This window comes from Pogoniulus pusillus, chromosome 8 (genome assembly GCF_015220805.1).
Source record: "Pogoniulus pusillus isolate bPogPus1 chromosome 8, bPogPus1.pri, whole genome shotgun sequence".
Lineage (NCBI taxonomy): Eukaryota > Metazoa > Chordata > Aves > Piciformes > Lybiidae > Pogoniulus > Pogoniulus pusillus.
Window position 1 is genome coordinate 8,865,367 of NC_087271.1, and position 27,592 is coordinate 8,892,958.

A 27,592-nucleotide genomic window follows, 5' to 3' on the forward strand; every position below is an offset into this window, starting at 1 on the left:
GAAACTAGTGTGTCTCTGTAAAGCAGGTAATTTGCAAAAGCTCATCCATACATTTTTCCTGACAGTCTGGAGAGGTTTTTTTTCTAGAGCCTGTCTGAATCAAAGACTCAGAGGGGCCAACAAGAGCCTGGGCTGCATCAGGCGAAGCGTGGCGAGCAGACTAAGGGAGGTGATTCTCCCCCTCTACTCCACTCTGGTGAGACCCCACCTGGAGTACTGCATCCAGTTCTGGAGCCCCATTACAAGAACGATGTGAATGTGCTGGAGCATGTCCAGAGAAGGGCCACAGGGATGATCACAGGGCTGGAGCAGCTCTGCTATGAGGACAGACTAAAAGAGTTGAGGCTGTTCAGTCTGGAGAAGAGGAAGCTCCGAGGTGACCTTACTGTGGCCTTTCAACAACCAACCAAAACCAAAACAGCAACCAAACCAAACAGAACAAGACACTAGCAAGCTGTGTTGGGTTGTCTGTGTCAGAAGTGTCTCTCAGGAAGAACTTTTCTTCCAGAACATGATTCTTTCTGCAAGCTGGTGAAATATCTTAATCATCATCAGAATTTAAAATGAAATTTCCACCACTTCTAATCACATTGTTATGAACAAGAGCTCACTTGATGGTGGTCATGCCTGCACTTTGCTGATCATCTCATCATGCCTAGAGGCTGATTGCAATTTGCACTGGTGTGATGGTTTGGGAGTTCCCTGCCCCCCCTACACTTTGCAAATCACCCAGACTAGACTCAGCCAGCTCTGGAAATTGAATGAAGCTTATTATTTAGAGCTTAGCAGAATAAACAGATATTTACAATATAAACAGTTATAGACAGAAATATACAAGTTAAAAAGTAATACAGAAACTCAACAGCCCTCCCAGAAACCTGAGTCCCCAGGAAGGGCTCCAAACCACCCTTTCACCTTCACCCTCCCCTCTCTACCTTACCCTAGACGTTGCCTTGTGCCCAAGGAAGATTGGAGGGTTGTCCAGGGGGGTTAGGAAGCAGGTGGATTAATCAGAGAGATGGCAGGTTATGTTAGAGAGAGAAATGCAGCTCACAGCCCGGACAGAGAGCAACTCCTTTATCTATGTTTGAATTCTTGCTCTTCTACATTGAGCAAGCCTATGAGTGAAGTAGACATCACCATTGTTTTCCTTTCACAGCCTGTAATCTAGTTCTTATCACCAAAACATTCTAGCTAGCTTCAAACTAGCACAAATGGTATTCTTTGAATGTGTCTTCATCCCCTGAAGGAAGGCTCTAAGCTTCAGAGAAGCTCTGAACTCTAACAACCTCAGAGTCTTTTACTGACGCTGCAGTGATTTTCTGACCTTCTTAACAGTGCTAGTCTAATTTCTAGGGGGAAAAAAACCCTATGAGAAGATAGAGAACATCTTGATACCCATATAGTCATCAACATTGACAAGTTTACAGTGCTTTGAGGAGGACTTCACAGTATCACCAAGGTCGGAAGAGACCTCACAGATCATCAAGTCCAACCCTTTACCATAGAGCTCAAGGCTAGACCATGGCACCAAGTGCCACGTCCAATCCTGCCTTGAACAGCTCCAGGGACGGCGACTCCACCACCTCCCCGGGCAGCCCATTCCAGTGTCCAATGACTCTCTCAGTGAAGAACTTTCTCCTCACCTCAAGCCTAAATTTCCCCTGGTGTAGCTTGAGGCTGTGTCCTCTCGTTCTGGTGCTGGCCACCTGAGAGAAAAGAGCAACCTCCTCCTGGCCACAACTTCCCCTCAGGTAGTTGTAGACAGCAATAAGGTCACCCCTGAGCCTCCTCTTCTCCAGGCTAAACAATCCCAGCTCCCTCAGCATCTCCTTTCCATTTTCTCTTTAACAAGGAGTTATTGCTTCAGACATTTCAATAAAGAAGCTACAGCAGCTAATGCTGATGAAGCAGTTCACAACAAAATCTGACTTTTTATTAACTCACACATTTTGAGAATAGCAAAAAAAAAACCCCTCCAACATTATTCTGGTCTATGAGCTGAAAAATGAAACTTTATAAATGCTCCTCAAGAGAAAATGATTGGATTACAATTTCAAGGTTAGAATCATAGAATCAACCAGGTTGGAAGAGACCTCCAAGATCAGCCAGTCCAACCTAGCACCCAGCCCTAACCAATCCACTAGACCATGGCACTAAGTGCCTCATCCAGGCTTTTCTTGAAGACCCCCAGGGACGGTGCCTCCACCACCTCCCTGGGCAGCCCATTCCAATGCCAATCACTCTCTCTGTGAAGAACTTCTTCCTAATATCCAGCCTATACCTACCCTGGCACAACTTGAGAGGGGTTTGTTTGTTCATTTGTTTGTTGGGAAGTTTTGGTTTTGGGGGTGTTGGGCTTTTGATTGTCTATTTATTGGGGAGTTTTGGTTTTGGGGGGTTTGGGTGGGGTTTTTGTGTTTGTTTGTTTGTTTTGTGGGCTTTTTTGTTGTTGTTGTTGGTTTGTCAGTTGTAGTTTTTTTGTTGTTAATATAAACACCTCCCCAAGGCAGAAAATGTAGGTTGGATAGGGGGTTTCTGTTTTCAGCTTGTTAAAATAACTTATACAATTGAGATCTTGGTAGGGGTGAGTCACTAGAAAGCTGGTATTTCATTGGGATAAATGGAGAAGGCACTGCTTCTTTTAGTGCTGTTACTTCAGTAACCAGCATACTGCATTTTCTTACAACTGATTGGCTTAATGTGCTAGTTTGAAGCTAGCTAGAATATTTGGGTGAGAGGAATTAAATTCTAGGCTGTTAAAATTAAACAATGGTGATGTCTGCTTCATTCATAGGCTTGCTGAGATGTACAAGAACAAGAACACAAACATAGATAACAGAGTCTCTCTCTGTGCTCTGGGGCTGCATGAACTTCTCTCTCTACCCTGCTGTCTGTGTGGCTAATCCTTCTGCTTCCTAACCCCCCTGGCCGACCCTCCAAGCTCACCTTGAACATAAGGCAAAGTCTGGGGTAAGGTAGAGAGGTGGGGAGGAGGTGGAAGTCTGGGGTAAGGTGTGGGAATGGAGTGAAGCAGAATAATAACAGACGGGTTATGACCTTGGTTCTCACAAGCAGCTGGCTAAGTTATCTCAGAAGAGATAGATAAAGGACACTTTGTTAATGAGGAAAGCAAGGCGTGGTTTATGCTGATGGAGTGGGTTGTCCTTGACTAATTATGCTAATGTGTAGGTGTGTGCTTTATGTCCTGAGGGTATATATTGAGAGCCAAAACGATCAATAAACGCCTCTGGCATAATTCACATTGAATCGTCTGGAGTCCACGTGGCATCGCCTTGATCACACTGATCTGTAGGGCCTTGACCACGTTTCCCATGGCAAGCTAAACAGGTTTCTGCAACACCAAGGTAGAGGGGTGGGGAGAAGGTGGAAGGGTGGTTGAGAGCCCTTCCTGGGGACTCTGGTTTCTGGTAGGAGTGTTGTGTTTTTGTATTACTTTTCAACTTGCCTATTTCTGTCTATAGCTGTATTGTAAATACCAGCTTGTATATTGTGCTAAGCTGTAATTATAAAGCTTCATTCACTCAATTTCCAGAGCCACTGAGTCTAGTCTGGGTGATTCTTAAGTAGGAGAGGGGGGTGGGTAACACCCAAACCATCACACTTAACTTATGATCAAATAAACTCACTGTACAGGGTTAACCCTCCAGGGGGAGTGACCTTGAACCTGACCCTAGGTGGTCTTGACCCCTCCCCAGGGGTGGGTCTGAACACTAACAGGTGATGGTTAGCCCACTCCCCTTTCCTGTCCAAAGATCCATAAAAGCAGGGGGGACTTCTGTTCTCCCTCTCTGCACTCCCTGCTTACCAGCATCACCATCCTGTTCCTGGTTCTCTTTATTCTACCACGTGGCCATCACCAATGAGGCAGATAAAGCCATCACCATCAAAATCAGGTTGTATTTACACATTTTGTATCTTGTTTTCCCTTCCCTATACCTTTGTAACTTCCCTACCTTAGATACTTTTAAATTTATTGTTAAACTTTTCTTCTTTAACTTCCAAATTGGAGTGAGATTTATTTCTTTGGGTGTGCTTACCTTTCCTCTCTCTACATCTAATCCCTTTCTTTTGGGAAAGAAGGGGGAAGAGGGAAGGGCACTCTAAAAAATTGTTATTGGTTCTATCAAATGTATTTGAGTCTCTGGGAATTTAAATTAGAACTGAGACACTCACTCAAGAAGTAATGGGATAACATGACAGTAGCAAAGGTTTAGATGGTCCAGTGTCTGGGGTCAGACGTGAGGACCTGCAATGTTTGTGTTCGTTTATTGTTTAAAACTTGCCCCCAGGAATTTAAAACGATTGCCTGACTCTGTGTCACTACAGTATCAAGCTCTGGCTTCAGTGAGATCTTGAAATAATTACCATTTCACTGGAAATATTAAAACATTGCCCAAGGCGTTTAGTGCTGAAGAGTGCTTGACTTTGCTGTAACCAGGCATAACTGTTTATCTGTGCTGCACCATGACACAGAACATACAGTTCATTGCTATCACAGTAACTTCCTTGCAAATGCAGCCTTAGAAGTTTGTGGCTGTGCAAATGTTTTCACTCTTGATGAATTTGAAGAACTAGGGAAGAGATGAGCCCAGCTGCATGACTGACAATGCCAGAGATTGGGATGCAGTACCTTCACCATGGACTGATATGCTGTGCTGCCATTTCTGGATCAGTGTGTGGAAGAAAAGGACGTGAAGCCATGCTACACCTGGGTAAGCTAGAGCCAGGTAAGGGGCTATCTCAGCCCTCCAAGTAACTCTCCCACAGAGATAATCTGTGAATATACCACTTCAGCTTTTCCATACAGCTCTGATTTCAAGACTGAAGTCTCAAACTTCCTAAGCACTGTGTATCTCCTTTCTTTCCCAGCTCCCAACATATTCATACAGTGTCTTAAAGATTTAACGTAAGTAACAGCTTGTAGTTACTGTGGTGCCGTTTCTTTCTTTGCAAGCTTCATCTGGGAGGGAAGTGCCAGCCCTGGGACCTGACTTGCTCTATCCACAGCTGGAATCCACCCTCGTGGTGCAGAACTTGTTCCTAATATCCAGTGTCATTTCAAGCCATTGCCCTTCATCCCATCACTGTAGGCCTTTGCAAACAGTCCTTCTGCAGCCTCCTTGTAGCCCCCTTCAGGTACTGGAAGGCTGCTATTAGGTCTCCCCAGAGCCTCCTCTTCTCCAGGCTGAATGGCTCCAGCTCCCTCAGCCTGTTCTCATAGCAGAGGTGCTCCAGCCCTCCAATCAGTTAAGTATATTTAACACTTAATAAATAACTAAAGTATATTTAGTTACAGTTATGTATATTTTGAGGCACTTAGTGCCATGGTCTAGTTGATTGGACAGGGCTGGGTGCTAGGTTGGACTGGATGATCTTGGAAGTCTCTTCCAACCTGGTTGATTCTGTGAATCTACGATTCTGTTACTCATTCTGCTCAATGAAAAAGTCTATCTTCAGGAGGTATGAACAAACTCTTGCTAAAGAAGCAAGCACTTATCACTGGGTCTACCAACCTTGTGGGCATAAGGGGTTAATCCTGAACCTTTAACTTCAATTGTGTGTCCAAAACATCCTAGCATGTCGTTATAGAAACCACTTTCAGGCTTTAAATCTTGAGTCACAATTATTCCCATAGAAACCACCACCACACATAGACAAAAAAGAAAAAAAGGTGGCTACACCAATATTCAATGTCTAGCAAAAAAGACCATTTTCTTTTCAAGTACTCTTGTATCAGCAAAACCATGGTAAGTACGTTACCAACTTATGTTCTGAAGCAGAAGTATTGTACATTAGCATAAGAGGGGCATTACAGTTTTTAAACTGTTGTTTAGGAAGCACTTGAGGATTAAAACTACCTGTGAATTCACTTACAGAACTGGTAATTAAATCACCATCTCCATTTCATTATGCTCCAAGCCTTTCAGTAAGCTCACACTAATTCTGTACTGCTCCCCGAGAATGAAGGCCCTTACTGCTGCCAATCATTGTCCTTCACTGTCTTTCTCACTGTTGTGCCCAGGCAGACTTCCTTACCCTGTGTGCATTTCAGCAACAGCAGTCCTTGCAGCCATGCTGACTGATGTTAGTAAACACAGCAGCAGGTGAGCAGGTTTTGCTCCAAAGCAGCCATGCAAGGACAGTGTCATCACAGTGCAGTGAGGTGAGGTCTAGGCTGGATGTTAGGAGGAAGTTCCTCCCAGAGAGAGTGGTTTGCCATTGGAATGGGCTGCCCAGGGAGGTGGTGGAGTCACCATCCCTGGAGGTGTTCAAGAAAACACTTGGCACTTAGTGCCATGGTCTAGTTGATTGGCTAGGGCTGGGTGCTAGGTTGGACTGGATGATTTTGGATGTGTCTTCCAGCCTGGTTGATTCTATGATAAGGGCAACAAAGTTGGTGAGGGGCCTGGAACACAAGCCCTAGGAGGAGAGGCTGAGGGAGCTGGGGGTGTTTAGCCTGGAGAAGAGGAGGCTCGGGGCAGACCTTATTGCTGCCTACAGTGACATGAAGGGAGGCTGTAGTCAGGTGGGGGTTGGTCTCTTCTCCCAGGTAACCAGCAACAGAACAAGGGGACACAGTCACAAGTTGTGCCAGAGGAGGTCTAGGCTGGATGTTAGGAGGAAGTTCTTGAGAGAGAGAGTGATTGGCATTGGAATGGGCTGCCCAGGGAGGTGGTGGAGTCACCATCCTTGGAGGTGTTCAAGCAAAGCCTGGATGAAGCACTTAGTGCCATGGTCTAGTTGACTGGCTAGGGCTGGGTGCTAGGTTGGACTGGATGATCTTGGAGGTCTCTTCCAACCTGGTTGATTCTATGAAAGGCACTCCCTTGGCATCTGCACACACATGGCTGTTTTTGCTAGGGCAAGGATGCTGGAGAAAAGACAGGAGTGGGTGCAGCTCATTAGCTTGTGATCTGTGTTGTCAGCTGAGAGTGAGTAAAACACATCCTGAAAATTGAGTAAATGCTTTCATTAATTCAATTTATTTTTAAACTTTTTTGGGGGGCTCTTACTTTATTTTTGCATCATACTCTAGTGTCTGTGCTGGGGCCAGCAGCTCAACGTGGCTCCTACACATTGCATCTGGAGGATTTTTATTTCAACTGGCCATTAAGGCGTGGTGCACTACAAACAGAATTATTTCTAATGTGACTCATAGAATCATAGAATCAACCAGGTTGGAAAAGACCTCCAAGATCATCCAGTCCAGCCTAGCACCCAGTCCTAGCCAATCAACTAGACCATGGCACTAAGTGCCTCTCGTCCAGTCTTTGCTTGAACACCTTCTCTGCAACTATGGGGGGAATTTCAGAAACACAGAGGGAGTAACACAGCATAAAACTGCCAGTTGGTGAGTTTGGGTGAAATCCTTTTGCTCTGGGTTCTGTCTGAATTCTAAACAGTGAAAAATAAAGAGCAAAGGAGCTGTTGCTTCCTGAAGAGGTCAGATCTCACCTTGAGAGTCACAAGGTCCCACAGCACCTCTGGAGTCTGGAAAGAGTTTACAGCACTTTGCCTTTGTGTAAGACAGAGGCTCTCAACTCCCATTGAGCCCCTGGCTCCTGCTGAATTCAGCCTTAGCAAGGAGCTGGGAGATGCTGACCCTCATGCAGGCCAGCTACTGCTGACTTGCAGCACCAAGGTTTCATTTCAGAACATGGAAGCAGCTGCACTACCACTGTGCTCAACTACTAGCATGGGAAAGCAAAAGAACTCAGAAATGGTGTCCACTGTTGCTAAATCTTTGATATACTGAGGTAGGAGGCACTAAAAATCGAGTACAAATTTCACTCTGGGTCCAAATTCTCTGTTCATGTATTGTTTGCATTTGACAACTTCTGGAAGGCACCGTCTTCAGTCTCCTTTATCTGTGGTTGTGTCTTCCACTTCATTAGCTCTTTCCTGTTCATAGTATGAAAACAGCATACAGCAGTGATTGCAATGCACAGCAGTGCATAACGGTGTTGTTAGTTCAGAACATAGTCTCAAATGTCTCTAACGCTGACCCAGGAGTGATGTCTTTAGGTGAGTCAGAATTGGATAAGCCCAGAGCCTTGCATTTTACCAACCTCTAAGATGGAGCAAGCATTTCTGGGATTTTTGCCCTCATTTTGCAAATAACAGACTTCAGAATATCAGATTTTCTCCTCTCTAAGTCACACTTCAAAGCTGTCTTCAAGAAAATACATATATGCTAACTGGTCAAATGTACTTCACTAGTAGTAAGGAAAATGTTATTGGCAGTTGTGTCACACAGGCACATGTTCAAAGCCGGATTTTGATTATTTCTTGTTCCACAAGCACTTGTTTTCATGGCATTTGGATAGCCAGAAGATCCCATCAAAGCACATCATATCATACAATCACAGAAATGTTAGGGCTGGAAGGGATCATTTAGTTCCAACACTCCTGCCATAGGCAGGGACACCACACACTAGGTGGGGTTGCTCAGAGCCCCATCTAGCCTGGCTTTAAACACCTCCAGGGATGGGGCCTCAACCACCAAACTGTTCCAGTGTCTCACCACCCTCAGGGTGAAGAATTTCAGATGCACCATATCCCTTCTGCACAACCAAAATGCATGCTCAGAGAATGATGCTTTATAACATACTAGAATGGGGGGGGGGGGGGGGGGGGGAATCCATGACAAAACACATAAATGTTTTTATGGATCTATTCCTTTTCCCAGCTGGCTTCCTATGTCCTGCTTTGAAGTCTGTAAGGAAATGCATGTTTTGAAGTTTCTAGGTGCAAAGCAGTGTACTGATGTGTGCAGACGTTGAGATTGCCTCTAGTAGGTTCTCAGTAACACAGCTGAGAACTAAATGTCGTTGAAGCCAACAAAATGCAGAAGAACAGCAAGATCAACTCCAGCTTTGGACACTCATCATGTTGAATCCATAGCCAACAGAGTGCATGCTGCCCCTCCAGGCTTGCTAAATGCACAGTCCTTCTCTCACACAATTTCAGTTTCACACTATGTAACAGTGTTCTTATCTAGAAATCATAATGCTGCTTCTCCTGTCTCCCCAGACTTTACAGCAGTAATCACCCCTGGAGCAGCTCAGCATCATGTTGCTGGAAGTGCAGCGTGCAGTGATTTAATTGCCGCAAGAATCAGAAGGAAGCCTCAGTGCAGTTACAGTGCACAGTGAGTAGTGAAAAAGCAGGGTCACACTTTCCCAGCATGAACTTTTCCAAGGAGTTCACATTCCAGCCCTTTCTGTTATTTATAAAATTCTTGTCTATAGAAATTGCCTACAATTAACTCTGTGTTACCAATTGGGATTTGGAGATTGCTTGGGAGAAGTCACAGCTCCTGTATTTTGGGACAGGAGTAACTGGTGCAACAAGGCTTTAGAATCATAGATTCAGTCAGGGTTGGAAAGGACCACAAGGATCATCCAGTTCCAACCCCCCTGTCATGGGCAGGGACACTCTACAACAGATAAGGCTGGCCAGGGCCTCATCCAGCCTGGACTTAGACATCCCCAGAGACGGGGCCTCAACCACCTCCCTGAGCAACCCATTCCAGCCTCTCACCACTCTTATGCTCAACAACTTCCTCCTCACGTCCAGTCTGAACCTACCCATCTCCAGCTTTGCTACATTCCCCCCAGTCCTGTCACAACTGATAGCCTAAAAAGTCCCTTCCCAGCTGAAAGGCCACAAGAAGGTCACCTGGGAGCCTCCTCTTCTCCAGACTGAACAGCCCCAACTCTTTCAGTCTGTCCTCATAACAGAGCTGTTCCAGCCCTCTGATCAGCCCAGTGGCCCTTCTCTGGACACACTCCAGCATCTCCACATCCTTCTTGCAACAGGGGCTCCAGAACTGGGTGCAGTACTCCAGGTGGGGTCTCACCAGATCACAGTAGAGGGGGAGAATCACCTCCCTCCATCTGCTGGCCACACTCCTACTGATGCAGCCCTGGATCTGGTTGGCCCTCCAGGCTGCAAGTGCACACTGCTGGCTCTTGTTGAGTTTCTCATCCGCCAGCACCCCCAGGTCCCTCTCCTCAGGGCTGCTCTCCAGCCACTCACTGCCCAGCCTATATTTGTGCTTGGGATTGCCCCAACCCAGATGCAGGACCTTGCACTTGGTCACGTTACACCTTGGCTTGTGCCCACCTCTCCAGCCTGCTCAGGTCCCTCTGGATGGATCCCTTCCCTCCAGCCTGTCTGCTGCACCACACAGCTTGGTGTCATCAGCAAACTTGTTGAGGATGCACTCAGTACCACTGTCCATGTCACCAACAAAGATGTTGAACAAGACTGGTCCCAGGACTGATGCCTGAGGGACTCCACTTGTCCCTGGCCTCCACTTGGATATAGACCTCCTTTCCATATGCTTTCTTGCTGGGCTACAGTGCTGAGAGCAGCTACCAATAGGGCCAAGGTCAGAATGTTGAGATTGGTGAAGAGCAATGATGTGATCATGAACTGAACAAGCTGCCCTCACTGACCTGCTATAAGGTGAACTTTCACAGGGGGGTTAGTCATGGCTCTGACACAATGTCTGCTTTCCTGACCTGCAAACAGGTGGTACTGTAACATCCTTAAAAAAAAACCAAAAGGAATTGAAATCTGCTGACTTTTAACAGAGGAATAATTCTTGTCATGGATTTGCAAGGCTTTGTTTCCAGAGTACACTCAGAAGCAGGACCTAACAAGACTCTAACCCAAATGATAGGAAATTCCTGGTCTCAATCCAGAGACCACCATGGTTTTCTCTCCCCTGCTTTCAAGAGCTATTTGCTGATTAATGGTAAAACTCTGTGTCCACCCCAAATACACTACAGAATCAGCAGCTTCACCTCCCTTGAAGAGCCACTACCCACTCCTTGCCCATACTACACTCCTGCAGAGGACTGGCCAATCCCTCACATGGTGACACCCCAGAACTCAATCCAATTAAAGGATGAACATTAGATAAAAACCAAGAGAAAAGTAGCTGCAGGTCACACTGTCTTCTCTGTCATATGAGAACTTGGACTGCACTGAGCTGAGTTTGCAGGACAGTGGAAACTATTTCTGTAAGAGGTAGGAACCAGGTTTTGGAGGTAGCTAGGAAAATCAGAATTCACAGAATCATAGAACAGTATAAAGCTTCATTCTTATCTCCAGCTCCTCTGAGTCTAGTCTGGGTGATTTCATAACAGTGAGGGGGTGGGGAACACCCAAACCATCACAAGAGGTATCCAGCAACTCTTCACCAAAGGTAGGTAAGATTTTTGCCAGCAAAATGACACAAAATTTAAAACCATAATCAAAGGAAGACAATTCAGTAGCAACCATTAGAGTGGTGGAGGTTAACAAAATGATTTATTTGCCTGTTAATGTTCTTCCTTATTTCCTTTGTTTATTTTCATAAGAGGTAGACCTGATTAATTTCCCCTCCTTCCTTTTCTAGTTCTCACATTTCTGCCTTAGATTTTTTTCCATGCATTCCTCTTTTCTTCTTCTGAGATCTGATCCAAAGCAGACTTGGATTTACAGGGCAGCAATGGCAAGTTACAATAACTCTGTGTGGCTGGTGAGTGAGTCTGCAATAGCTGTAGCCCCAGGACACAAGGTTCCCTGTGACACTAGCTTGAGATGGTAACACAGATGCCTCCAGAGCTGTGCTAAAGTGTTCACACTCCACAAAATCATCCAGAGCACAGTAAAGATGCTCTGGCCTATGATTCCCCTGGATATAAGCTTTAGGTATTCCCTTTGCAGTGGCAGTACAGTTTTGTGTCACATGAATGTGCTCTTAAGATACAGGGAGAGTTGGGATGCTGGTGCTATAGTGCCTGATGAGCAGAAGATTAGCAAAGCAGGGGGAGAGAACTAAAGCCTCCATGCATGACACTGAGAAGCTTTCTCTATCTGAAGAAACTTTGGTGCCACACAATGATGAAAACACAGAGAGAATACCTTATTTTGGGAGAAGGGGCCTTCCTCACAATGACAGCAGTCCAGACTGCCAGGAGAGACCACATTACAAGCCAGCATCCTGACTCTGCTTTGTATTAAATCACGCTATATAAATAAATGAGATCTGTGCAATTGTAAAGGTCTGGCCAGGAGAAAAATCAAGTACAATTTTGTGTCAGTAATGGATTTGTGGGAAATATCTTGTAACTATTTTGCTGGGAGCATTGGTTTGTTTGGTTGGGTTATTTTTTTGCAGAGAGGTCTATGATGGGGCTTGTTTTGTAATCCCAAAGGGCATCATACAACATGCTGTGCCGAGAGACTGGAGAAGTAATTCTCAGTACTTAATACCTGCAGATTCCCAAAAGCAGTTTTCTCTTAGGATCACATCTTCTTTGATCGTGTGGTTGATTCATTATAGATAGCCTTGAACAGAACAAGGCACTGTTTCTGTACTCCTCAAACATTGTCTCATTTAAAAGGAACAAAATATCTTCCTTAATTAGAGGTTTGACTGTGGTGACTTTTCAAGACACTTTGGTATTGAATTGACTGTGGTAGCCTCCTGTAACAAATATTAGTCCATTAATAATCAAGCAAACTTGTAGGTGTAAGAGGGAAGGAAGGAAGCACCAACATACTTGTCATTCAGCTTCCCAAGGCAGCTGAGTATCACCATCTAATACAGCACTTAGACTATGGATTAGAGTCTATAGTTCAAAGTGATTGCTCTCACATGGAGAGGCAATTTTCTTTTACTGGATCCAGCCCATGCTTCATCAACTCATCTCAGGCAGAAGCATTTAAAGCTTAATTTTCTCTCTGGATAAATGGAAGCACATAATTTCTGCTGCTAATTCTTTAGGCTATTTTTGCTTCTGTTCTGCTTTTGTCTCACCTGTGCTTTACTCATTACAACTGAACAAATTAACCTGATGAGCACCAGTTTGTACATCTGCATGCTCAGTTCACTCTCAGCATCACACATGCAGTATTAGAAGCACTGATTCATTCTTGTCATATAAAAATTACATTCAGTGACTGAGAGGCTTGTTTCTGTAAGTTCTGACATTACAAGAAGCTTTTGCTAACAGTTTCTTCACCCTGCAATCTTAGATATCTGTGCTAGAGATGCATGCAGAAAAATACTGTGTTTTCCATGTACTGCACTCATGGACTATACCTGAGAAAGCAACAAGTTTATCTGCCCAGCAATGTGGGTTAGGTTCCTGTTGGGGTGGATATGCATGGCAAAGTGCAGGTCCATTAGCAGGTTGCAAATTAACACCTGCAGCTCCTTGCTCCTGTTTGGGCTGTTAGGGAGCTAATGAGTGTGGGCAGAAGATTGCCTGAGGTTTCTTACAGGTCTGGAAGTCAGACCTACATCGTTTGTGAGCCTGTTGCCAGGCTAGCCCTGCAGCTGAGGAGATGCTGGTGAAGAGCCTATGTTCTGCAAGGAGAGGTTAAGCACCTGATCACTAGCCTTGCTGTCCCCTAGGGTCTGTGGGAAGGGCCTGGGGCTCTGCAGTAAAGGGACTCTGGACTGTTCTTCCTCTCTAAACTTAGGAAGAAGACAGAGAGGCTTCATTAATGGAGCAGGAGAGAAGCAGACAGTCTAATTCTGTAGAACTAGTGCTCATCTGATCTGCAGGGAACACTACATGTCACCTCCACAGCCTGCCCTGCTGATGAGCTCCAGTCTGCTCTGCAAGGGATGAGCTTGCCTTATGCTTTTCAGGTAAGATGCACATTGTATGCATGAAGAGGTAAGTAGTTTTTTTAGAAGCCATTTTTGTACTACCTGGGTATTCTTATAAGTATCAAGCATTTGGTGTCAGAACTGTATGCATGCCAGCATTTCTTTCTTACCCACCCCTCCCACAAAAAATCCAACCCAACCAACCAGAAAGCCCCAGATGGTTGTTGATGATCAGCATTTCTACTCAGACTAGAAGTAATTTGGTCAAATTGTTGAAATGCAAAGCTTGCCAAGTACATGCATGACCCTTAAGCACTTCAGTATCCTCCACTATCCCCAAGCAGTTAGGAATTTGCTTGGAAGTTTCATGCAACCAGAGGAATGCTCAACAGTTACTAAACCTCCCCTGCCTGTGGTGGGTTCTTTGCCTGTTGCTACAAAACTTGACATTTGTTAGAGTCGTTGCTAGAGAGTGATGTTTTTTTTTCCTAGGCTACTCTCCTCTAAGTGGTAAACTGGAAAAATGAAATTCTACTTCATTATTAGATAAGGGCAGTAACGCTTCAGCTAACCTGTTGCAGTATTCATCCTCCTCTGACACCTTTCTTTCCTGGCTGCCTTTAAAAGGGATCTCAGTTTGAACAGCATATTTATGGGAAGGTGTAGCTGGAGAGTTCCTGGTGTCAGTCATTTGGTAATTCCCAGATTCCACAGTAATCCAGCACACCCTCTTTCCAGGGAGGTGGACTGAAGTAGGGGGATCTGAACTCAGGGCCGTAAGAGGGATTATCATTTAGGAATATCAGAATGTCAGGTATAGAATCTCTAACTGCAAACTGACTTCTTTGAGATGTTGTGCTGGTCTGAACCCAGCTGGGATGTTTTGATGAGAAGAATTAGATTATAGGCTATGAAAAGGAAACAATGGTGATGTCTACTGCACTCATAGGTTTGCTGAGATGGATAAGAATGAGAACACAAACATAGATAATAGAGTCTCTCTCTGGTCTCTGGGAACTTCTCTCTCTAACCTAACTTGATGCCTGACTAATCCTTCTGCTTCCTAACCCCCCTGGCTGACCCTCCAAACTCACCTTGAACATAAGGCAAAGTCTGGGATAAGGTAGAGGAGTGGAAGGAAGGTGGAAGGGTGGTTGGGAGCCCCTCCTGGGGACTCAGGTTTCTGGAAGGGCTGTTGTGTTTCTGTATTACTTTTTACCTTGTATATTTCTGTCTATAGCTGTATATACTGTAAATATCTGCTTGTATATTGAGCTAAGATGTAAATATAAAGCTTCATTCTTCAATTTCCAGATCAGCTGAGTCTAGTCTAGATTATTTTTTTAAGTGTGAGGGGGTGGGTAACACCCAAACCATCACAGATGTTTTTTGCCAGCCCTGGCTGAAGCTTTTACAAAGCAGTTTTTAATAAAAACTTGCTAGGAAGATGGTTTTGAAAAAGCAAGATCTTGTTGTCACTGCCCTGTAATTCTTCACAGTTCCCTAACAATTTTCATAGCACTTTTCCTTGTTCTCCTCTGCATTGTCATGGCTGTTTGCTGCAGTGATTGAGGTTTTATACCTGCCAGAAAAATGTCAAGACAATGTGAAGACAGTGTCAAGGCAAATGTAGAAGGGTGACAGTGTGAAGGAGGGAAAGAGAAAAGAGCTGTCAGTACACAGAGTGCTCCACAGAGAAAACATTTCAGTGATAAAAACATTGTCACTGTGCACTGAGCAAGAGAGAATAAAGTGGAGGTATATAAGTTACTGCACTATAGAATCATAGAATGGTTTAGGTCGGAAGGGACCTCAAAGATCATCCAGTTCCAAGCCCCTACCATAGGCAGGGACACTTCCCACTAGAACAGTTTGCTCAAGGCCTTATCCAGCCTGGCCTTGAGCATCTCCAGGGAGGGAGCAGCCACAACCTCCCTGGGTAACCTGTGCCAGTGTCTCACCACCCTCTCTGCAAAGAACCCTTTCCTAACATCTACTTTGAATCTCTCCTCTGCCAGCTTAAACCCATTACCCCTCAGCCTGTCATTACAAGACCTTGTCAATAGTCCCTCCACAGCCTTCCTGTAGGTCCCCTTCAGATACTGGAAGGCCACTATAAGGTCTCCTTGAAGCCTTCTCTTCTCCAGACTGAAGAGCCCCAACTCTTGTAGCCTGTCCTCATAGCAGAGCTGCTCCAGCCCTCTGATCATCTTTGTGGCTCTCCTCTGGACTTGCTCCAACAGTTCAATATCCTTCTTGTGCTCGGTGCTCCAGGTGGGGAACATGAGTGGAGGACAACTTGGGCAGTAAAGGTGGACTGAGCAAAGCAGTTTGCAAGGATGCCTTTCCTCCTGAATTCTTGGATTGTATTATCTTCTAGACCATGTTCCAGTCCCTATTACCTATCAACAGGGCACCATTCTGACCTGCAATTCTGTCACAAGTACACTTTTGAGAAAGAATAGGGATTAAAAAAAATATTGTTTTCTGTTTCTAAACAGTAGACCTCAGCACAGAAAGATATTCCATTGCCACCACCTACAGGATGGTAGAGGTCTTCCCACTTGACATAATGTCAATTTCTTGGGTATCATGAGCCATGACCTCTGGTTGTGGCACACCATGGTCACAGTAACAGTCTGCAGTGTGATCTATTTGCATTCAGAGCCCAGCACCGTAAGGTGCTGAGTGTCCTTCTCCCATGGCAGCACAGAATTAAGGCACACATTTCAGCCCCACAGTGTACTTTTCTTCCCTCCTGAAATACTGGAAAGCAGAGACTGAAGGGAAAGGTGTGCAGCTCATACGAGGCTAAATCCTGGCAGCAGAGCTCTGTACAGCACAACATCTGCTCTGCCAAAGGCTTGTGCAGCTCTCAGGATCTAAAATGGAGCACTGGTCTTGCAGGAAGACTGTGTATTTGCTCTTTGTGCACATGTGCTGTGCTTTCCTCCTCAGCTTCAGAGACAGGGAGCATTAAGGGGCTTGTTGCTATTTCTGCCTCACTTCTGAAGCACAACAATTGAAAATAAGAGAGTTCAGATGGAAATTAATCAAGATTCACTGCAATTCTGGAACAATAAAACCCCAACAGTTAGTGATGTCTAAATGACTTTTGTAAATCCCACTGAAGAGGTTTAGGGGAAAATTAACTTCTAACTAAGGAACCTTGTACCACAAACTCCTCAAAATGCTTTAGCAGTAGCATTTTCAGACATAAGAGTTAGTTGTTAACTACTTGAAACTGAAAAAGGCTAAGAGTTGTATTTATACTGCATATATATATTTAGTATAATTTATTTTAAGGGAATAGTTTGATCTTCTTACTTGCTGTCTATGAAATGACTGCAAATAACCATGGCAATGCTTGCTGTTCTGCTATCCCATTCCTGCATAACGTCTATCTGCAGTTCATGACTGCATCTAAAAGCATCAAAGCTGGGCAACATTTTCAGATGAACTGCAAGTTTCACCCACAGCTGCAGAAGCAATGGCCTAAAGTAAGCTGTTCAAACTGATTGTAGTCTGTTATATATTGCTGCAGGTTGAATTTTTTTTCCCCTTGCCCAGTTAAGATTCCTTAACCTGAAAATATTCTGCCATTTTGAATCTAGCATCAGCTGGAGAAGAGTTTGTCTTGCCTGGGGCTCAGATGCCTTCTCCCATTAGCATTCACACCTCAGACATCATGAGTTTCTAGTAATCACTTATTCTTACCAATCCTTACAAAAGAATGTCTACAAGATGGCAAGGCTGTGCCTTTAAAGTGTATTGATCCCCTAGAAAAGGAGGCTAAGAGTTATCAAATAAAATAAGCAATATACAAAGGAAATCCTTACAGTTAGCAATAGAAAGCAGAGATGTGAGGACTCACATTTGTTGTAAGAATGAAGAAGCACTTAATTGTTGTATCTTAAACAAAAAGATGAATGAGTTGCCATATTATGGATCTCCCAGGCTCAATGAAAACCTGCAGAAGTGTCTGTCCCCTCCTCTGACTATGTATTTATGTGTACATAACATATGCAGTGAGAAACACGAGGTCTAAACGTAGTGGTCTGAACAGGGAAATCATCTGGATGGTATGATCCTGGTGGTCCTTTCCAACCACAGTGATTAGATGTTGTGCTGAGGGATTTGGTTTAGTCAAGGACTTGTCAGTGTGAAACCAATGATTGGACTTGATGATCTTGAAGGTCTTTTCCAGGCTAAGAAATCCTGTGATTCTGTGTTCTCAGCTCTCACTGGAAGCTAGGTATGCTTCCCTTCTGAGCTGCGCTTCTCCAGCTCAGCACTCTAACCTGCAAAGCTGCCATGCTACCTCCTTTCACGCTATGAGGTTCAATCTGCTTGTGTTTGGTAACACATGCAGCACACCTGAAAGTGTTTTCATGGAAAAAAACATTTCTCTGCATATTTGCAAGGAAGAGAAAGAATCCCCAGGATGTCTGTTCCACCACACTTGCATGGCTCTGCTGGCCTTGGGTCTGATCACAGCTTTAACAATCACTTTAAAGTCAGTAGAAGTCTTTGAGAGAGTCTAAACTCATGTCTAAACTTAAACTTGATGTACAAAGTGTAAGTGCTAGGAAGAAAAATGAATTTTACAAGGTGAAATTCTGGACTGACCCTGAACATGAAAGCAAAGCCTTCACTATTAGCAGAGAAAAATGTTAAGATTCCAGGACTTCACTTGAGAAGCAGAACTAATTAGAGAAGATTAACAGAAATGAGGCATGTAATAGCTGGAATAGGGCATAACTGCAGCATGAAAGGCAGGATCACTGGCCCTCTCATTGAGGTCAAGGTCTTAAAAACACTGGGATTTCTCTAAAGGCAAGTAACAAGTTTTGCAGATGTCCCTGAGGCAGCTGAACATTCATTACAACATTGAACCTCTGCTCTGCACACAGGAGCTGCCCTTCTCTTAAAGACCGTTTTCAGCCTTGATGTCGGAATAGATTTCTGAGCACGGAGTCTTATTCAGGACCATGTTCACATTCCTGCAGGGTGTTCACTCTGCAGGGTGTCCTGAAGATAGTCACCAAGTCTGCACTAGAGTGAGAGCACAGTGGAGACTTCATGGTTTATTATTAATATTAATTATAATAATAATAATTTAACTAAGCCAACAGGGTTTTCTGTCTTTTCTTTTGGTTGTTTTTTGTTTTCAAATGAAATCTGAAATTCACTTTGCAGTGTTTTTCCTCATACTTTTCACTTCCCCGTTTTTTCCTGTCACTAACCAACTTCCCACAAACCCCAATGATCTTTTTATTACTGAATAAATATCACTTCTGATATACTCCTTGAAGTGACTGCTTTACCAGCAGGGTGGTGAGGGGTCTCAGCTAAACAGAAAGCTGGAATAGATGGAGCTGGAAAGGACTTCTGGAGATTGTCTAGTCCAACCCACTTAAAAGTGCATGAATGTGATGGTTTGGGTGTTACCTGCCCCCCACCCCCAAGCACTTTGGAAATCACCCAGACTAGACTCAGCAGCTCTGAAAATTGAATGAAGCTTTGTATTTACAGCTTAGCAGGATATACAAGCAGCTATTTACAGTATATACAGTTATAGGCAGAAATATGCAAGATAAAAGGTAATACAGAAACACAACAGCCCCCCCAGAAACCTGAGTCCTCAGGAGGGGCTCCCAACCACCCTTCCACCTTCCTCCCACTCCTCAACCTTACCCCAGATCTTGCCTTATGTTTAATGTAGTATGGAGGGTTGGCCAGGAGAGTTAGGAAGCAGATGGGTCAGTCACACAGATGGCAGGTTAGGTTAGAGAGAGAAGTTCAGCCCAAAGCCCAGACAGCGACTCTGTTATCTATGTTTGTGCTCTTGTTCTTATACATCTCAGCAAGCCTGTAAGTGAAGCAGACATCACCATTGTTCTCTTCTCACAGCCTGTAATCTAGTTCTTCTCACCACAACATTCTAGCTAGCTTCTAACTAGCACAATGACCAGAGCAGAAAGCTCAGCCCTTATTACATGTCTACTTCTTAGAATGTCCCTTAATTATTTCATAAACCTCCCTTATTTTCAGGAAGCTAGGTTTGCTGCAAGCATGCAGAATCACATGCTTGTGCTTAATGGAAGTGCTGATGCTCATCAGTGACTGCAGAAAAGAAGCAGTCACCCATGAAGACCCAGAATTCTTCAGGCTCAATCAGAGTCATGACATAAAAGATGGACAGGTTGAAAAGACAGAAAACTCAGTCTCCTAGCTTAGCTTGATGGATGTTTGTAGGAATGTTAATATAAGTAAGGAAAGGGTTCCTCTGTAAAAAAGTTGGCACAGCGTGTCTGAAACTCAGGCACAATTAAACAAGTTATGGTGTGGGTTTCCTGTAGGACAACATTTCTGTGCTAGCTTGAAGAAACAAATGTAACTCAGGATGCAAACACATTTCCAAGTGCTGTTTATCTGGTACACAAAAATCCCTGTAAAGTGTAATAACAACCTCCACTTGCCTTGAGTAATAATGAACAATGCAGTTCCCTCAAAGCTTAAGAGCTGGGATATAATGAGCAGAGGTTATTACTGCTGGCCAATCAGATTCTTTAATTAGGATTAAAGAGCACCTCGAGTATGTTGAAACGCACAATTATCCATGTACTTCAAAAGAAACCACTCTTGATTGCAACCACAAACTCCCTGGTTACATAAAACATGCTGGTCATGCTGCTCCTGGCTAGACATAGCACAGCAGCATCTTCACTGAAACAAGTGGACTTACAAAGTTATACCAGAACAAACAAAATGGATATCAGCTATACTGAATGATACTTATGGCACATTAGCAGTGCCTAAAACATATGCATATATTACTGCAGCAAAACCACTGTCAGCTTGGAGACAATGATGGGGATACAGAAGATGAAATGCAAGTTGTTTTTCTCAGTCCCTGGGCACTATGGATGCTTACAAAGATCTGTGGAAACAGGGAGCATCCTCATGAGTCTGTGAACTGATTGGTACGTCCTCAAACAAAACCACAACGTCTGAAGGACTGTCTATGTTTTTTTAGCTTGTAGTAGAAGCAGATTGGGTTTTGTTCTGCTGTGTGTCTGCAGAACTGAATCTTTTTCCTTTCTTCTATCACTTCTCAGATCACCTGGTCAGTCTGTTTGCTGGCAAGACTTTTATCCAGGTTCTCCAAAGGTATGCAGTGCCAATCCTTTATTCCGTTTTGCTCCAAACATCTCTCAGTCCTGTCACTTAGCTACCATGGACAGTGGTGGAAGTTTTGAGTTGCCTACTTGTTCTTCAGGAAATCAAATATTCTTTGGAAACAGCCTTTTAAATGTGAAAATGTCCATTGATTTTAGCCACTTTACTCTTCTTGTACTCTAACTTGAGCTCCAAAATGGGTATATGTCAAACTAAATTGAATCAGACATTTAAGACATGGTCAAGAGAGAACAGACCAGCTAGTTCTTGTTATTTCAAGCAGAGGGTGTTTTCACATGGACTGAGGCTTGCAAAAGGTTCAGTGTCATTAGTAGTGAGTAAAGAATTATGAATGTCAGCTGTATCTAATGTGAGAGAAGGAATGGCATTACCTAGGGATTCTGGATTGGTGAATACTACCAAATGTTGGCCAGATATTTTCTTTCTTGCAGTTGCATTGTAGAGGCTCTTATTTGCATTCTGTTATCACGATATCTGCTGCTCAAAATGCATATAGTGATGGAAGAGGCTTGGATTGTCATTCCCACACACACTTTCTCCCTATTTTCCTACATTTTGAGATAGTATTGCAGTGAAGGTTTACTTTCACCATTCCTTTAACTTCTAGTCTCTAAACTAAACAAGGTCAGGAGGAGCCCACAAGTGCCTCACTCATTTTTACCCCATTCAATAGCTCTTATGTAATCTCTGCTTTACCAGTGTCATTATCTGGTGGCTAAGGCATATTTCTTCTATCATGCAGCCTCTGTTTGCTTGTCTTATAAAATTGCTGCCTTCTCACTCTGTACATTATCCATGTGCATTAGCCATTGGAATGGGCTGCCCAGGGAGGTGGTGGAGTCACTGTCCCTGGAGGTGTTCAAGAAAAAACAGGATGAGGCACTTAGTGCCATGGTCTAGTTGACTGGCTAGGGCTAGGGTTGGACTGGATAATCTTGGAGGTCTCTTCCAACCTGGTTGATTCTATGATTCTATGAGGCTAACACAGGAAGGAAAGGGCTTCTGGAGACCAGCAGGTACAGTAAGGACCGTGTCAGACCTCAGCAGTGTTTTTGCGCTTCTTGCAGCTCTTGGAGTTGGCAGACTCAAGGGTAAACTTCATACCATGTGGCTGTATCTTGGCCATTACAATTGAATTGCATCTCATGTGGCTTGTAATTTGCATCTCCAGAATTCCATGTGGAATTCTCAGCTCCAGTTTATTCTTTCACCCCACCAAAATGGGATCACCAGCAGATCGCTGTGACTTATTTAACACTGCCTGCTTGCAACCTGAAAAGATGCCTGTATGAATAAAAAGGTATAGGTAGGTGGGTGCAGACAGAATTCCTTTTGGAGTGCTTTGAGCCTGTTCTAATCCAGGTGCCATGTAGCTGTGTCAGCAGAGAGCAGTGCCTGATCTAACGCACTCTGCCTCTCAGCACGGTGCTAACACAGCTACACCATTTCTGCACCAGAGGTGGTTGACGTCCAGGCAGCAGGAAGGCAACATGTGAGTCTCAGGAACTCTCTTTCCAGTTGTTAGGAAGCTGGTGAGTTTTACTGCAGACTTTTTGCTGCTAATGGAGCCTGATCTCTTCTTTCAGCTGTGTGGACACTTGACTCTCTTCAGAGTCATGAATGATTAGCCATAGCAGTAGCAGTACCACAGCTGTTTTCTAAGTACCTACAAATTGCCACAAAGCTTAGCAAAGGACCCCTGAAGCTACTGTTGTATACAGACATCTTTTTGAGGCTAGATTATTACCGTGAGAGTTTTGAATTTCCTGCCATGAGTAAACAGTCAGGGGAAGCTGCTTAAATTGCAGTTGCTTGGATGCTTGCAGACCAGTGGCTGTCTATCCTTCTATGTCCTCGCTTTGGCTTTCTGTCAAGTCTTTAGCTCACACTCAAAGAAAGAAAGAAATGTGTCACACTCAAATTCGGAGCTAGGAATTTGTCCCCCTTATTGTGGGACGAAGATCTAATGAAGTGCTCTGTACAATCCTTGTTAGGAAGCCCAACAAGGGCAAACAGGAGCTGTCAAGGGAAGAGTATGAGCGGTGTATGCTGCCTTTCGTATGCTCCTGTAGTTCCCCTGGCAGGCTGAAAGTGAATTAGAGCAGCTCTGGGTTTAACTGCATTAGAGGGCACTTAGCCTTCGATAGCTCCACAATATCAGAACATAGCAGTACCTCTAGAAACTGTCAGCACAGGAAACATCAGGCCACTGCCCCCCTGGCAAAGTACTTAGGGGCAGGTAAAGAGGTCAGTTAGTTTACCCACAATCTGGACCTCAGTCACTGTGACTGAAGGCACTTTGGAGCAATGCATCCTGTCTGCAGACTCCCCAAATAATGCAATTAAAGATGCGTTGTCTATCTCATTATGCACGGAAAAGTTAAGGGAACAGGATTCCAGTATGCTCAGCCCTGGGCAGGCAAGCAAGAGCAGTAAAAAGAAGCGAGGAGCTCCATACACACAGCCCCTCCCACCGCCCCCTAAGCATTCACCCGGGCCACAATTATTCAAGCGCAGCACTTCCTACCACAGAAGGATGCACCAGGCAAGTGCCCTGGCTCTCAGCTCTTGGAGCAGGGACCCTGTATATAATGGGTTAGCAGCCCATGCCCCTTTTCTACCCACAGTAATATTTAGCCCCAGAAATATTTTTATATCTGTCCCAGCTGATAAGGTTTCAGGCAGGCAGAAGCTGCCCTAACCCTGAAGTTTAAGCAGCCACTGCAGCCTTGCTTTGTTGATGCCTGGAGAGGCACTTGTTTTGCTCAGCCTGGAGGAGTCCTTTAGAGCTCCAGTGGCAGCTGCGTGGTGAGTGTCACTGCGTGTCAGGCTGCCTGCAGAGAAGCCTTGTCACTTGGGGTACTTGTCAAAAGATGGAAGCAATTCTCTGTTGACCCATTTTAAGGGTGAATAAAGTATAATCGATACAAAGCAAACAGGAAAATCTCATTGCAAAAAGGTTTTATCTGGATTGGGCTGGGTTTGGGGTTTTTTTTTGCTGTGTACTGTGGCTTTGATACACATTTTAGCTCAAAGGCTTAGTATTCTAAACAGTATGAACGTAACTGTGTAGAGCTACTGGAGTACTGCATCCCAGTTCTAGGGCCCCCAACACAAGAAGGACATCAAACTGTTGGAGTGTGTCCAGAGAAGGGCCATGAAGATGATCAGAGGGCTGGAGCAGCTCCCCTGTGAGGACAGGCTGACAGAATTGGGGCTGTTCAGCCTGGAGAAAGCTCCAAGGAGATGTTTTAGCAGCTTTCCAGTCCCTGAAGGGGACCTAGAAGAAAGCTGGGGAAGGACATTTCACAAGGGATTGCAGTGATAGGATGAAGGACAATGACTTCAAGCTGGAAGATTCAGACTGGATATTTGGAAGAAATTCTTTATGGCAAGGGTGGTGAGACACTAGAACAGGTTGCCCAGGGACATTGGGGATGCACCCTAGAAGTGTTCAAGGCCAGCTTGGATGAATTCCTGTGTCCACTTCTGGGCTCCTCAATTCAAGACAGATGTTGAGGTGGTGGAACATGTCCAGAGAAGGGCAACAAAGCTGGTGATAGGCCTGGAGCACAGCCCTGTGAGGAGAGGCTGAGTGAGCTGGGGGTGTTTAGCCTGGAGAAGAGGAGGCTCAGGGGGGACCTCATTGCTGTCTACAGCGACATGAAAGGAGGTTGTAGCCAGGTGGGGGTTGGTCTCTTCTGCCAGGCAACCAGCAACAGAATAAGGGGACACAGTCACAAGGTGTCCTAAGGGAGGTCTAGGCTGGATGTTAGGAGGAAGTTGTTGCCAGAGAGAGTGATTGGCATTGGAATGGGCTGCCCAGGGAGGTGGTGGAGTCACCGTCCCTGGAGGTGTTCAAGCAAAGCCTGGATGAGGCAATGCCAATCACTCTCTCTGCCAACAACTTCCTCCTAACATCCAGCCTAGACCTCCCCTGGCACAACTTGAGACTGTGTCCCCTTCTTCTGTTGCTGGTTGCCTGGGAGAAGAGACCAACCCCCACCTGGCTACAGCCTCCCTTCAGGTAGTTGTAGACAGCAATGAGGTCACCCCTGAGCCTCCTCTTCTCTAGGCTAAACACCCCCAGCTCCCTCAGCCTCTCCTCATAGGGTTTGTGTTCCAGGCCCCTCACCAGCTTTGTCATCCTTCTCTGGACATGTTCCAGCATCTCAACATCTCTCTTGAATTGAGTGGCCCAGAACTGTACACAGGACTCAAGGTGTGGTCTGACCAGTGCTGAGTACAGGGGAAGAATAACCTCCCTTGTCCTACTGGCCAAACTGTTCCTGATCCAGGCCATTGGCTCTCTTGGCCACCTGGGCACACTGCTGGCTCATCTTCAGCTACTATCTACCAGCACCCCCAGGTCCCTTTCTTCCTGGCTGCTCTCCAGCCACTCTGTCCCCAGCCTGTAGCACTGCTTGGGGTTGTTGTGGCCAAAGTGCAGAACCCTGCACTTGGCCTTGTTAAATCTCATCCCATTGGCCTCTGCCCACCCATCCAGCCTGTTTAGGTCCCTCTGCAGGGCTCTCCTACCTTCTAACAGATCAACACCTGCTTCTAGCTTGGTGTCATCTGCAAACTTACTGATGCTGGACTCAATTCCCTTGTCCAGATCATCAATAAAATAAAATTATTGAACTTCGTTTAGATGAAGGTTCAGAGTGAGGTGTCCTGGAAGAATATTAATTTGTTGTAGCATGTTTAGAACAGCCACTTATGAGTTTCTTGGGAATCTCCTGATGTTTGTTCTGCTGCAACAGGCTCTGGTCTTGCGTTGCCTTTTTATATGGGGTGAGAAGCTGCCTGTAAAAGCTAAGGTTTAGCAGCCAAACCATGTTTTCCATTCCTTTTCAGGTGTTTTTTGATCGTGACAAACATAATGCAAATTATCCACTCCTTAATGATACTTTCTTGCCTTGTACTGCTAATATATCAAGTAGACTCAGGTTGCAAGTAAAAAAGTGATTTGACTCCAAAATCTGGAAATTGTACTAGGTGAACTCTGCCATGAGGATACTATCTACCCACATTACAGTCAGCACCTCCAATAGCCAAAGTGCTTATTTAAAGCATAGAGTTCCAAAAAAATAAGATATGGTACTTGATGACTCAAAGAATAAGAAATTAATTATCTTCTAACCAAGATTTAGATAACTATTTGGCTGTTGATGCAACAGAGTTATGGCCTGCCTTTGTTCCAAACAACAGATTGTGATGCAGGAGGGAAAGGAGCCATCTGCTTGCTCATCCCAGGAGCTATGCCTGAGCTGCCCTGGGGCCTCACTGCCACCATAGTTATTGGCAAGTAGAGACCTGTGTTTCTCTGGTGCTCCATCATCTGAGATCTTCACAGATAACTCTCAAGCTGATGCTGACTGCTCCTCATCTGTGTGACACTGTCTGTGAAACAGCAGTCTAGACAATCTCTGACAGATATTTATCTAACCCCTTCACTAAAAGGTTCTGATACAGAGATTTAATTACCCTTCAGCTGAGAAAGTTCACTCAAATCTTCCCTGCTGCATGTGGAATCTATTATTTTGCAGCAGCTGCCCTTCCAAAAAGGTCATAAGAAGCAACCAATTTCATCATCTTCCTTGATTGCCATTCTCTTTTGTATAGGGAAGACTGTAATCATGTCCTCCTTCAGCCTTCTCTTCCTGTGACCCTTTCTCACAGGGCACATCTTGTAAATGTCTTCCTAATTTTGCTGTCTCTTTCCAGCACTTTCCTAATTGCTTCGCTCACAGCAGCACTCTAAACTAGATGTAGCCAGTACTGAATTAGTGGATTTATTACTCCCTCATGTCTTATGTGTTATTTTCCTTCACATGACAGTAAAGTATTTGACTACTTCCTTATTGGAGAGCTATATGAAAAGGCAATTTGGCCATCAAGATTGGAGCATTCTCTAAACAGCACTTTTATTTTACTTTTTTTCCTCAAGTTTCCCCCTGCAGAGAGGAAAATGTGTAGTGAGTTGCATGAGGACAAGGCTCTATAGTTACCCTAAGTTCATCAAAAGTAACACAGGGAGAAAAAAAACTGTGGGCAAATATAAACTTTGAAAGGTTTATGTCTTGCATTCTCTGCTTGATTGCCATGCTCCAACATTCCAGATCATAATTGAGGGTGACAGAACACCAGAACAGGCTGCCCAGGGGGGTTGTGGAGTCTCCCTCTCTGGAGATGATTCAAGACCTGTCTGGATGTGCTCCTGTATGATCTACTGTAGGTGATCCTGCTCTGCAGGGCAGTTGGACTGGACAATCTTTTTAGGTCTCTTCCAGCCCCTGACATTCTGTGATTGGTTTCTCCAGTACACTATCGCTGATGCTGCACAATATGTCAGTGTTTGGTCTCTGCTTGGTTTCTGCTGTTGTCTGAGCAGGAGTGATAGAACATCTTTTTGCTCAACCTCCTCACTCTTCCATCAGACTCTTTCCTAACAGGTTATTAGTCACAAACAACACCTTCTTGTAGAGACTGGTCAGTGTCTTTGCTACAGACTCTGCTTTCTCTTCCTTGACTGCAAATACACCATGCAGAGTTTGATCCTGTGTAGCCAAAATCAATGTCCTTCAAGGGTTAAATTTTCAAAGATGCACTGGAATTGCTGGATGACGAATAGAGGACACAGGGAGATGTTTAATCTCCAGAGTTTCTCAGTGTTGGCATTTCATTTTACAGAGCACACAACAAAGAGGTTGTCTGTAAGCAAGTAGTCTTGCCCTGCAACTG

General features: G+C 44.6%; 1 protein-coding gene and 1 long non-coding RNA gene across 2 annotated transcripts in view; one reads left to right on the plus strand and one right to left on the minus strand.

Annotated features, from left to right (window-relative positions):
- Window positions 1-27,592, minus strand: part of CRB1 (crumbs cell polarity complex component 1) — a 136,672-nt gene that overhangs the window by 100,342 nt on the left and 8,738 nt on the right. The gene's annotated exons all lie outside the window — the stretch shown is intronic.
- On the plus strand, window positions 12,785-20,821 carry LOC135177335 (uncharacterized). Its single transcript, XR_010303038.1, has 3 exons — window positions 12,785-13,405; window positions 13,510-13,681; window positions 20,764-20,821. It is a non-coding gene; the product is annotated as an uncharacterized LOC135177335 (long non-coding RNA).